General features: G+C 37.9%; 1 protein-coding gene across 4 annotated transcripts in view; it reads left to right on the plus strand.

Moving 5' to 3' along the window:
* LOC106061432 (uncharacterized) overlaps positions 1-13,629 on the plus strand; it is a 73,563-nt gene that overhangs the window by 3,785 nt on the left and 56,149 nt on the right. Inside the window, exon 1 of one of the 4 annotated variants that reach the window (XM_056034103.1) lies at positions 2,648-2,666. The exons of the other annotated variants lie outside the window; for them this stretch is intronic. The gene's annotated coding sequence lies outside the window, so the exon portion shown is untranslated. Of the gene's footprint in view, positions 1-2,647; positions 2,667-13,629 lie in introns of those variants that run through there. 4 annotated transcript variants of the gene reach the window in all.

Consider the following 13,629-nt stretch of genomic DNA (forward strand, 5'->3'; position numbering starts at 1 on the left):
CAGTGATGTTTTTTTTTCTTTCTATAAAGCCATTCTTTACGTTGAAAAAAGAATCAGGCATAATGTAGCAAAAAATGGGCCTTTGATTAAAAAATGGTTGAGTAGTTCTTGCATATTTCTTCCACAGTTTTAGTTTTGATATGAGCATCAGGGCCCGCCGTGAATAAAAGGATGCAAGAAGATTTTGGTGACCTTTACTCTAAATATTTTTTTAGTCCACCATGTGGAGGCCATAGGCGGCTGCCTAGTTTGCCCTAACTTAAGGTCGGCGTTTTGGCCATGCAACATGCAATGGACGATAACTTTCATGTAAATCAATAATGTAGCTTCTTAACAAGAAACAAAACCAACTTCACGTAATATACATAATGTAATATGCAAATTTATTGTGTGAACTCAATTAGCTTCGGAAAGAATGGATTGAATCTATTTTCACTGTTACAAAAAAAAAAAAGGGAAGTAACTCCCAATGAAGGAGAATCAGAAGTATGACAAGATGTGATACAGAACTCGCAGTGCCTTTTGAGAAAGCTACGCATTAGACACTGGGTTTTAGCTACGCAATCAATTCGTAAAATACAAGGTAATTGTAATTAGCCAGGAAGTTAATTGCTATGTTGTTGGTTCGGTCGTTGGTTTGTAGCTCCAAACGGCTAGTATAAATAAATTGATGAAGTCGTATTTTATTTTTTTAACATGTAAAACTTGAAATAACTTGAATAAATTGCCATTTAATAAAACTAAATATAATTTTTATTACAATACAGAAAAGTTGAACTCAAGATGAAAAGAAACAAATGTAGTAGTCTTTAGTAATAATATAAAATGGTATGTCTCTCGAAATCTAGCTCACTACAAAAAGCACGTTTCTACTCTCTGGCATCCCGATGTCAGACCAACCAGAATATAAAGTGTTGTATTGGTAGAATATTGTAATTATTATTTTCTCTAAGTCGAGTGTCGTTCTTAATAAAGCTTTATAAAGATTTATAGTTACAATGTTTTGAGCGCTCTCTTTTCTAACTTATTCCGGAACGCCGCCAACGAGCAAGTGTTTTTTTTTATTCAGAGACCCATTAGTTCTTGTCAGCTTTAAAAATAGTCCGGGTCAATCAAGGCTTGCTAGTAGGAACCCTTTTTCTCTCTTAGATTTTATATCTGTGACTTTTTTTTTTTTTTTTTTGTCTTCCTTTTTGTTCCCTGCAAATAAATGATTGGTCGAGGTTAAAGCTTTTGTTCGAACTTTTTCTGACATCCAAGGATGGGTGTGAAACAGGAAGTACGTAAGTGCGCATGCTCTCTAAATGTACACAATAATTTCTTTTTTTTTAAAACTAGTCTTGGAGTAAGTTTTCTATGACATGGGGTACAGGTATATTGGCTTCTATGTTAGTACTTCCTTTATTTAATAACTTCATTTCACATAGATTTGAGGACATTCTTTCATGCTACTTAGATATCAAGAGGCTTGATTCCTTAAACTTACATATAGAGGATCTTCATACATTGAACTTATAAAGAGGCTTGATTCATTCAACGTGCATATAGAGGATCTTCATACATTGAACTTATAAAGAGGCTTCATTCAGTCCACTTAAATATAGAGGATCTTCATACATTGAACTTATAAAGAGGCTTGATTCATTCAACGTATATATAGAGGATCTTTATACATTGGACTTATAAAGAGGCTTGATTCATTCAACTTACATATAGAGGATCTTCATACATGAACTAATAAAGAGGCTTCAATCAGTCCACTTAAATATAAAGAGGCTTTAATCATTTCACCTCATCATCATCATCAAACTCCATTTGAGTGAGGGCTTGAGAGGCTTTAATCATTTCTCTTAGATATGAGGACCTCCCTTCATTCAAATTAACACATCAAGAGGCTTCATTCACTCAAGTCAGATATAGAGAGACTTTATTCTTTTCACTTAGATTCTGAAATTTACGCACACGCACGCACTCACGCACACGCACTCACGCATACTTAAATATACGATAGAGGGGGTAATAGATAATAGAGGATTATAAGAGCTGAATTTAGTGATAGAAGTGTTAAGAGTTAAATATGATAAGTTGATAGAAGATAATAAAATATAAGAGCTACAAAGAGATAAGAATCGCCGACACATGAATTTTCGATTTTAGACAAATATTGATTTTATTTTTTTTATTTCTCAAAACAAATATATTAGAGTTGGCAAGCGTGTGTTACGTGTAAGGAAATGAAGGGAGATAATTGATATTAGGTAAAGATCGGCTATAAATATTTATGATGGACATAAACATTCCATTAATACATGTAAATGGCTTCTTCTTCAACGCGTTAATTACTTCCATTGATTTACACAAACAATATTATTAGAGAATGCTCGGTAGTATAGGCCATCTACGTAACTGTTTTGCGGGGGTGGGATCATAAAAAGGGATGTGTTTATTTATCGAAACACCGTTTCACAACCTCTGACGTCATGGCCAGCCATCGTTTTCCTCTCTCCCACCCCTCCGCCTCTTGTTTAACTATTCAGCAGTGGTCATTGTTCCCAAATGAATCGCAGCTGAGTCTTAGCGATATACCGCCACATCCAGCTCATCCTAGTGGCTTCACGTTCAACAGATGGTAAAGAATCCGCAGTGCGTGGGAGGCGGCACTGACGGTAAGTAGCTATGAAACCGAGTGTATCGCCTTATTTTAGAAACACCCAAATTAGCTGGACAATACCCCAGACTCTCACGCGTCATCATTAGTAAAGCTATTTTAAGATTTGATGTTTCTGTTGGGTTTCTGTGTTTTGATCTGTGTTTTTTTTTTTACTTGTGCGTTTTATTGTTTTATTTTCTTTGTACTAGAGTTAAGTGTATGTGTGTGTGTCTTTCTTCAAATTAAAAAATTTCTGGGAATTAAAGGCGGACACTATAGGAGTGTGAGAATAGAGATTAGGTCCGAAGCATTGGGGGTTGGAGGAATGGCCTGCCTTAAATGAACATGATAACAAATACATGATAGTTCAATAGCTTTCGAGAGAGTCAGCTGCGGGACTCTTGTAAATAAATGCGAGTGACATGAGCCGCTACTGGGCACGAGTCGAAAGGCCGATGTTGACTATTAAGTTTTTAGTTGAGATTTGATTCGATCTGAGTTGAGATTTGATTCGAGCTGAGTTGAGATTTGATACGAGCTGAGTTGAGATTTGATTCGATCTGAGTTGAGATTTGATTCGAGCTGAGTTGAGATTGGATTTGAGCTGAGTTGAGATTGGATTCGAGCTGAGTTAAAATTTGATCCGAGATGATTTGAAATTTGATTTGATCTGAGTTGAGATGGGATTCGAGCTGAGTTGAGATTTGATTTGAGCTGAGTTGAGATTGGATTCGAGCTGAGTTGAGATTGGATTCGAGCTGAGTTGAGATTTGATTCGAGCTGAGTTGAGATTTGATTCGAGCTGAGTGGAGATTTGATTCGAGCTGAGTTGAGATTTGATTCGAGCTGAGTTGAGATTTGATTCGAGCTGAGTTGAAATTTGATTCGATCTGAGTTGAGATTTGATTCGAGCTGAATTGAGATTTGATTCGAGCTGAGTTGTGTGCATCAGAGTCCCTAATGGCAATGGGATTCCGAAGATTAAGGATAACGACAGTATTACACAAAATGGGGATCGCTTCTAAAGAGCACCCCAATCTACATAACAATTGTGATCTATGAATATTACCTAGCAGCGGTTATAGCACACGCCCTAGTCAAACATTACAAAGAAATAAACAATCTATCGTCACATTCTGGAAATCACACATCAGTGTAGAATAAAAAAACGAAGGTCACAGGCCTCAGGTCAACACACGACCACTTTTGGCCACTCTCGTTCTCTATGCCAGTGAGGGCAAAATGGCACCTGAGTTGACCTTTATAGTCTGTTACGCCGTTCTCCTTTAAGCTCGCCAAAGAAGATTGCCTTTAGCATGCGGTCATCTCCCATGCGGGATAAGTGTCCGACCCAGCGCAGCAGTCGAATGGTATTTAGTACTTCAATCATTGCCTACACCGGCCACCAGCAGAACAAGGTTATTTGTAATGTAGTCTTGCCAGCGTATTATTATTATAGCTTTTATATAGCGCTACTTTCATGCTTATAGCATGCTCAGAGCGCTTTTGGTCCAATCTCATTTGTGGACCAGTGGGGGGGGGGGAGGGGGTATCAGTAAACACAACTCTGCCCGAGTAGGGTGTCGAACCTCGAGCCCCCTTCTAGGTAGCCAAGCCTAGCCAAGTTCAAGCGCACTCGACCATTATGGAGCGAAGGTTCCTTTGTCGGAAGCGTTAGAGAAGCCTTAATTGCCTTCTATAGAGCACCCATATTATTTTTTACTATTTATTATCTTCCCTTGACATCAACCTAAGGAGCAAGGATATGTAGTCTTCATTGCTTATACATTTATCTTTTAAAATAGAAAACTGAAAGGTTAAACCGAAATGAACCGGAAGTAGAAAGAGCTATTCTGACATTGGATTGCCATTCCTGGTGTACCCACGCTATCCACATGAGGTCACCAGAGTTAACATTTACAAGTAGTATCGAAACAACGAAAACAGTTGCGTGGGAGAAATCGATTCTGACATCGATCCCGACGACTTATTTTTAGAGAAAGACTAATCGATGCAGTCTTTGATTTATAGCCGATTTTCATCTGGGATTTCGCTAGTTTTTTTTTTCATTCATATTAAATGATAGGCGCACGGAATGGTCAGGGGCGGCCATGAGTGGCACCTAAATGGAAACTTAGAAATGCATTCTGTTTTAATGGGATCCTCTATCATCATAGTCGGAATTCGTTTTTCATTTGTGATAGTGATAGCAAGTAAGTAACTGATGCCCAAGCAGTAGCGGCCCTAGGGGGTGGCAAGTGGGGCTACTGCCCCAGGCCCCGCGCCTGAGGAGGGGGCCGGGAATTATTTGTCACCTACATGCTGTCTTGCGTAGTGCATACATGTCACCATACAGGTCGAGAATTTTCGGTTTCCTAGATCTCTCGAGACGGAGATCAGCAAGTCTGAGCAGTCAAAAAGAGTATGAAACATGTATATGCACTATAGCAGATTTTCCTTTGGGATTTCAGGATGGCTGCCCTTGTGGTTTGCGCGCTGGATTGTCGTTCGGGTTCAAACCCTGCCCCCTCCCATCCCCCGTCGTCCCGCGGGAGGTTTGAACTAGGAAGTGAACTATCTTCAACTCTGAAGGAACATCCGAAACATGTAAAACATTTTACAAACAAAGATGTTGTGGTCAATACAATTAGATGTTGTGGTCAATACAATTTGATGTTGTCGTCAATACAATTTGATGTTGTGGTCAATACAATTAGATCTTGTAGTCAATACAATTAGATCTTGTAGTCAATGCAATTAGATGTTGTAGTCAATGCAATTAGATGTTGTGGTCAATGCAATTAGATGCTGTGGTCAATACAATTAGATGTTGTGGTGGATAAAACAAGATGAAACATCACATTGATCTTGAAATGATCTTCCTTTCCTAAGTAGATCGTAGTTAAAGATCGTCTCCCAAATGTGGGTCAAATGACCTCTTTTCCTCATTAGCTTGTATGATCTGGTTATATCTGGATTAATAGTGACTGTCCCCAGGAGAATCTAACATTGATATATATATATATATATATGCTTGGGTATCAGTTACTTACTTGCTATCATAGACACTATTAACAATATTATATATATGTGTGTGTATTCTGTTTTCTCTTTCGCTCTTTCTTTCTCTTTTTATCAGTCTCTCTATCGTTTTTCTCTCTTTTTCAAACTAGTTTTCTCTCTATCTTTAATATTGTAATAACTTAATGGAGGCAACTCAACAAGACACAGATGTTTATTTCCACGACATCACAGGTACACAAAACAACATTTTCTCTTTGGCACAGTCTCTCCATATTGGCTCTCTACTTGGGCGGAAATCGTTCTCTTTCTCATGTTGACATCCTTTTAGGTGTAGTCTATCACAGTGCGCACCTTCTAGCACTAGCCTGGATGGCGGTGCGCATAGCGGAGTTATAACAATATATTTCCCTATTTATTTCTCCTCTCTCTCTTTCTATCTTTTCTTTCCTACACTCTTCCCAAACTATCCTCTCTCCAATCTCTTTTTAATTCACACTATCTCCTTTCCACCTCTTTTCTCTCTGTCTCTCTATCTCTTTCTTTGTTTATTTCTCTCTCTCTGTCTCTTTCTCTCTATCTGTCTTTTCTCTCTCTTTCTTTTTCTCTTTCTCTTACCCTTCTCTCTCGTATTTCAAATACTAAAATCCAACGCTGTGTTGAAATACTTCGAATCCCTATCACAGGTTCAAAGTTCTGGTTTATACACTCAGTTAAAGTACTAAGTACAAAAGCTTAAATGAGTTACGGAATTTAAATCAGTTCTAAAAATAAACATACATGCTTCAAAAGATCTTTATATTGAGGTACCAGCAGCCATGCCAAACCAAAGACACGAGTCAGATATGGGAGCTCGCAGATCAATGGCCCTGGGCGCAAAATTATCATTCACTGGGGCGTTTGTTTACTTTGTAAAACTCGTTATAACCGGGGGGGGGGGGACTGATGTGTAATTCCCAGTTGGGGGGAAGCTTTTTGTTTTACCCTGCCTGGTCACTGTAGAAAGCTTTAGCAGACGAACATGGCGGCTGATTCATCATTTAGTTACTGTTATTATTATTAAGCTAGAAAGTACTAGAAGTACATACTTTGAGAAATAAGATTGTTGAAGGGTCAATGTATTTCGAGAATGAGAATCAAAGATTAATTTTATATACAACCAGACGCGTGACCCTATTGGCTGCCAATAAAATTCGTGGTTGTTTATCACGTGATATTAGAGAATCAAAGGAATTCATAAACTGCTGCTTTTATTACAAAGCTTATATCAACTCACTCTGTCTGCCTGGCCAAAAGTTTGTACACATTATTTCACCCACACCCAATCTCGGATCAATCTGAAATTTCGCACAATTATTTCTTTTACCTGACAATACAAGAATCAAATAAAAAAAAACCCAGTCAATTAGTCAATTAACTTTTGGTAAGTAATTATTTTGTTGGGTATCTCGAACAAAAGAAAGAAATTGTACTTTACTGATGTGGTGATATAAGTTGAATTAGCCCCCCTTTCTACTGTGTAGGTCGCCTCTTTAAAGTTTGAAGCTAACAACAACCATCCATTTTCATAAGTGATTCACAAGCAGAGTGGTTCACGTGATATAAGCTTTGTTTTTTTCTGCTTTTTTTTTTTAAAGATATTTTTTTAATTATCTTGGACATAGAGATGATTATTTTTAAGTTGAATTTGTTTCTACATCTCTCACACTCTCTTTCTCTTATTTCTCTGTGTATTAGTCTCTCTTATTTAACACACTCCAACCAACGTAATTGGGTTGCGCTGTGGCTGAGTGGTAAAGCCCTTGGCTTGGTATTTTTAAAGTCGGTATCTTCAGGGAAAATTAAAGGCGTTGGTCGTTGTGCTGGCCACATGGCACCCTCGTTAACCGTGGGCCACAAAAACAGATGATCTATAGACCGCATCTGCCCTATAGACCGCATGGTCTGAAAAGGAAACTTTATTTTTCTTCCTTTTTTTTTGGACTATGTCTATATTATAAGCGCAAAATTCCACTCACCGACTGACTTATGTATCAAGAGATCTCATCAACTGCCGTAGGGATTCGCATTAATTTCGTACACAGGTTCCTTTTACCTTTTAGGTTCTTGCTTAGACACGTTTTTGACCGAACTCTCAACCTGAAAACTGAATTCGCGAAAAAACCGCCAGCTTCCTAACAAACTTTTGTAATATTTCGGTATGTCCCCCCCAAAAGGGGGCAGTCTATATAGAAAGCACAAATAGAAATCTTTTTTTATATATAGGGTGCTCACAAAATAACTGGTTAGCAAAAAAATAAAAAAAAAACTTAAAACTAATAGAACATAATTGATTTGACTTGTGTAGATCAAGTTGTGATGTTGTACTGAAGTCTGTTGTACTAAACTATTATACAGTTAGAAATTAGTTTGAAATTATTATTTATTATTATAGCTTTTATATAGCGCTACTTTCATGCTTAGAGCATGCTCAGAGCGCTTTTTGTTCCAATCTCATTTGTGGACCAGTTGGGGGGGGGGGAGGGGGAAGAGATCTAGGAGTTGGTTTTCTGTGCTGCCTTTAGTAAACACAACTCTGCCCGAGTCGGGTGTCGAACCTCGAGCCCCCTTCTAGGTAGCCAAGCCAAGCCAAGTTCAAGACACGAGTCAGATATGGGAGCTCGCAGATCAATCGCCCTGGGCGCAAAATTATTCGAAAACTTTATGATAACCACGCTTCCCACATTCCCACATTCATCCTTTTAGTGGTCTACTTTGTTATAGCCAACTAACACACTTATTTATATATCAGCGGTTCTCAACCTTTTATGCTCGGCGACCCATTTTTACAATCCCCCACTTTGCCGCGACCCCTCCCCCCCCCCACACACACACATACAGCAATAGAAAAGAATAGACAATAACAATCCATATTTTCGATGGTCTTAGCCGACCCCTGGCGAATCGTCAATCGACCCCCATGGGGGGTCGCGACCACACAGGTTGAGAGCCCCTGATATATATGAACAGAGTTTGTTCTCAGAATAAATTGCCAAAATCTTCCGTCGATAACTAGATGTTGCCTCTTCGAAGTCGAACAGGATGTTTTATAATAGTTGCCATAGTAACCTATTCATATTTTTTTATGCCATTTAGCCATTGCTTCGATAAATATGGTGCGCCAATTTCAGCTTTGAGATATCCCAAAATTAACATGAATGAAATAATATAGCCGATGCTAAATATATTCTACATTTTGTTCACTTACGTTTGAACAATCTTGAATATACTTAAAAACAATACTAATATCGACATATCGTTCATACACATGAGGCAAGATACTGCATTCGTATTATTAACCCGCTATCGACAAAATGCAGAGCTAGAGAGGAGGATCCTAGCAATGGAATTGAGATGCTACAGAAGGATCCTAGGCATCACATTCAAAGACCGCATCACAAACCATGAAATCAGAGACAGGGTTACTGCAGCGATCGGAGCCCATGACGACTTGCTAACTATTGTAAAAAGACGAAAGCTTAAAACTTATGGCCACTTTACAAGATCTACGGGGCTCGCAAAGACCTCCTTTCAGGGAACAGTGCCAGGAAAGGAGAAGAGGCAGACAGAAAAAACGATGGGAGGACAACATTTAAAGAATGGACGGGCCTGCCATTGAGAGAGGTTCTAAACAAGGCAAAAAAAAAGGGAGGAATGGAGAAAGACGGTCGACAAATCTTGCCTGGTGCCCCAACGGTCCAACAGACTAAGGAATAGGTAAAGGTAAAGGTAAATGTAAATCGACAAAAAGATCAAATATCCCTCTTTTATGTCTTCCACATCGTATCTTGTTTTGCAATGACATTTGACAATGCAAATCGGTTCCTGTCACGTGTCCATGACATCTGGACTTAGCTGACCCGGCATTGTCTAGCTAACTAATATCATCTCTGCTTCTTTCTGGCTTATTAGCATGACTCTTCGTTTGTATAGGAGGGATGCAGTCATCTTACATATTCACGTGGTTCTATACCTATTTCATGTTTATCGTGTGTATATCTATTTATTTTAACGTATAATGTTTGTTAATCTCACAAAAAGTAATCGAGAGTCTTGAAGTTGAACCTTATACTTCAACTATATTATGTCACATCGTATCTTGTTTTGCAATGACATGTGACAATGCAATCGGTTCCTGTCATGTGTCCATAACATCTGGACTTAGCTGACCTGGCATTGTCTAGCTAACTAATATCATCTCTTCTTCTTTCTGGCTTATTAGCACGACTCTTCGTTTGTATAGGATGGATGCAGTCATCTTACATATTCATGTGGTTCTACACCTATTTCATGTTTATTGTGTGTATATCTATTTATCTTAACTTGTAATGTTTGTTATTCTTAGTAAAACTCCTTAAGAATCGTAAAGTTGACCATTTTACAAGCTAATTAAATTCATAAACTGTATTAAGTCATATATTTCCCATTCGTAAAAGAAATTCGTTTTAATGAAGTTGTTTTAGCATGCGGAATACGAACTAGGCCTTTTTTCTTTCTTGGTATTATATTAGGTTGCTTTCTTGTGTTTTTTTTCTCTTTTTCTGTGTGTCTGTTTTAGTTTCTCTATGTTTTCTTGAGCTGAGGGGGTTTCAAACAGAGGAACAAATATTATAATTTAAGCTTTATGATCTTTTTATGATGTTTTGTGTGAGCTACTTCTTATCTTATACTCGTCGTATGTTACCCGCGGCCCGCGGGTCTAAATTTGCATTTCACCGTCGATATAGTCACTGAGTGTGTTTTGTAAACAATTAAACGAAATAATAATGTAATAAGTATAGCGAATGCGTGAATGTAAAAATAGTATGAGTATCGAAATAGCTAATCGACCTAATTCCTAATTATTATTATTATAGCTTTTATATAGCGCTACTTTCATCTAGGAGTTGGTTTCCGTGCTGCCTTTAGGCGCTCAGTAAACACAACTCTGCCCGAGTCGGGTGTCGAACCGATCGAGCCAAGCCAAGCTAAGTTCAAGCGCACTTGGCCTCGCGACCACGCTTCCCACACTATTTTTAAAATAAAAACATTTGTTTATAGGCCTACATATATTTGAATAACTAATAAAATATGAAATGAATAGACTTTATTTTGTATGTTCATGTGTTAAAGTATAAAGTAGATCTATCATCTTTGAATTAGATATTGAGTTAGAGATAGCTTAGATCTAGACTTTTAGACTAATCTAGAGTTAAATATTGGCTTGGATAGAGTTCTTTCTGCGCATGGGGGATCTTTTTTGTTTGATGTACGGAATCATGAATGGAACTATTAAAAACAAAATTAAAATGTATGTCAATATGACTTAGCAGCTATAGCAAACGAATGTATGAAAAATGCTTTAGGAAAACACATTTGAATATTAAAAATGATTAAAATATGAAATGAATGGACTATAATCTACTTCCGGGGCGCTGCTCGTCAGGCGACCTGATTACACTGTGACATAATCAGCATTTGTTTTCTATTATTCCTTTCATATTGTTTTATTGTGTTTCAGGGAATAAAAGTATTGTTGTTTTGGACTAAATTATTAGTGTGCATGTTAAAAACCAGTGTTTCAGTGGATAGCATAAATAATATGATCATCAATGAATCTATGTACACACCCGCCATCTTGGGGAAACAAATGGCCGATACATAACATAATGTTAGATCACTAAACAACAAAATGGACGAACTTGATTGTTGCTGCAGACCTTTCTACCAATTCCGTGAAAACTCGCTAATCTGTCTCACTGAAACATGGCTAAATGAAATAATTCCCGACACATCAGTAGACTTTGATGCGTTTCTTTTGTACAGATCAGACAGGACAACAGATAGTGGCAAAACAAGAGGAGGAGGACTGGCCATTTATGTCAATAAACAGTATACTGTGTCAACAATATCTCAATCAAAACTGAAGTTTGCACGGCCGATATTGAACTTCTATGTAACAATCTCAGGCTATACTACCTGCCGAGAGAGCTTACACAATTTTACGCCATATTTGTGTATATACCACCCACAGCCAACACAGAGAAAGAATCAAAACATTTACTAAAAATTGTACATATACTTTAGACTATAAGTTCTGATGCTGTCCGACTAGTTATGGGAGACTGCAATCATCTTTCGTTAGCTCAACACTTGTCAACTTATAGTCTTAATTGTCACAAGGCACGGTAAAACATTGGACATGTGTTATAGCAACATAAAAATGGCCTACACATCTCGACCGTCATTTCCCCTCGGAGAGTAGGACCACACAATGATCCATCTTACACCCATGTACAAGCCGGTTTTAAAAACAACAAAACCCGAAGTACAGTCCATCCAGTCACGGTCTGATGACGCTGTTGTCTGGAGCAGATTGGGACATGTTTGTAAACAACTGCCCAGACAGATGAACTTAAAACACAATCGTTAATTCGTGCATCCAGTTCTGTGAAAACATAATTATTATATCAAAGAAGAAAATTAAAAATATTCAGTAATAATAGACCCTGGATGACTAACATTAAAAACTAACATTCTGTCGTCATAGAGAAGTACGTAACATAGAAGTCTATTTATAAGCGCTGGTTATGAGTGTGTATGGGTTTTCTTTTCGTGTGTGAATGTTGTTCGTATGTGCATCTATATCGTGCATCTATATTGTTATTGTACAGTAGTTACGCTGAGGTTGTCAATGGACCTCATTCACCAATCGTAAACAAACAACATTTAGCCACGTGGTGCTCTATGTCTTCTATATAATTTACAATCTCATGTTTAATTCGTGATGGTTGTCACGTGACAGTTTTTTTTTCGTTGATTTATCAATAAGATCACGTGACTAAATGTTGTTTGTTTACGATTGGTGAATGAGGTACATTGTAGTCAAACTGAATTTCCATTTGTTTGGATCAATAAAGGGCTCTGGCATGCTTCAACACATCCCTCCATTCGGATCTTTCCTGAGCCTTTCGTATCCACTAACCCCTAGCTGTTGCAGATCTGCTTCCATATCATCAATCCATCGCATTCGGGGTCTGCCTTTTGGTTTTTACGATTTTCGTTCCCCTTATATTATTATCATTTTAGCTTTTATATAGCGCTACTTTCATGCTTATGCTCAGATGTGGACCGGTGGGGGGGAGGGGGTATCTAAGAGTTGGTTTTCCGTGCTGTCTTTGGGCGCTCAGTAAACACAACTCTGCCCGAGTCGGGTGTCGAACCTCGAGCCCCCTTCTAGGTAGCCAAGCCAAGTTCAAGCGCTCTCGACCACGCTTCCCACATTCTTTCAAGGTTACCTGCCCAAGGTAGTCTGTTCTTTTTTTATTTCGTTCACTATTGGTGGGTCTTCATACAATTGATATATCTGATGGTTAGTGCGTGTCCTTCACCCTGTTTCATCCTGTATGACCGTAGATTTTCCTAAGAATTTTTTCGTTCCCAAGTATTAAGTAAATTTTCAGATGTCTTAGTCTGTGTCCAGGTCTCACTTGCATACATTGCTAAGTTAGTAAAATACCTTGTGTCTCATTTGATTGCCTACTATTTAATATTATTACTATACTTCTTTACATATTATCTCCTGTTTTTTTATATTCTGATAACATTTTTTTACAACATACAGAAGACAAGCAAACAATGTGATGGGGACTTAGGACTATTTTACAAAACCTGACCGGATAAAGGGTTTCAAAATGACATGTTTTTTTTAGTTAGTTAAGATCTCAGACTTACAATAACACAAAAGACAAGGAAGTAAATATATAACACTGTTGGCCAGCCAAGGTTATCGATAGAAATAAATCATAATTGTGTGCACTGATCACCATTATTTTTTTTTATTTAAAAAGGAAACCTCAGAATTTACGCTATTCAGTTTTAGCTTTATCATCATAGGAATTCTTGGGCCTTAGGCCTCTCTTATGGGCCATCTTGCCTCT

The sequence above is a fragment of the Biomphalaria glabrata genome, chromosome 6 (assembly GCF_947242115.1).
Source record: "Biomphalaria glabrata chromosome 6, xgBioGlab47.1, whole genome shotgun sequence".
Classification (NCBI taxonomy): Eukaryota; Metazoa; Mollusca; class Gastropoda; family Planorbidae; genus Biomphalaria; species Biomphalaria glabrata.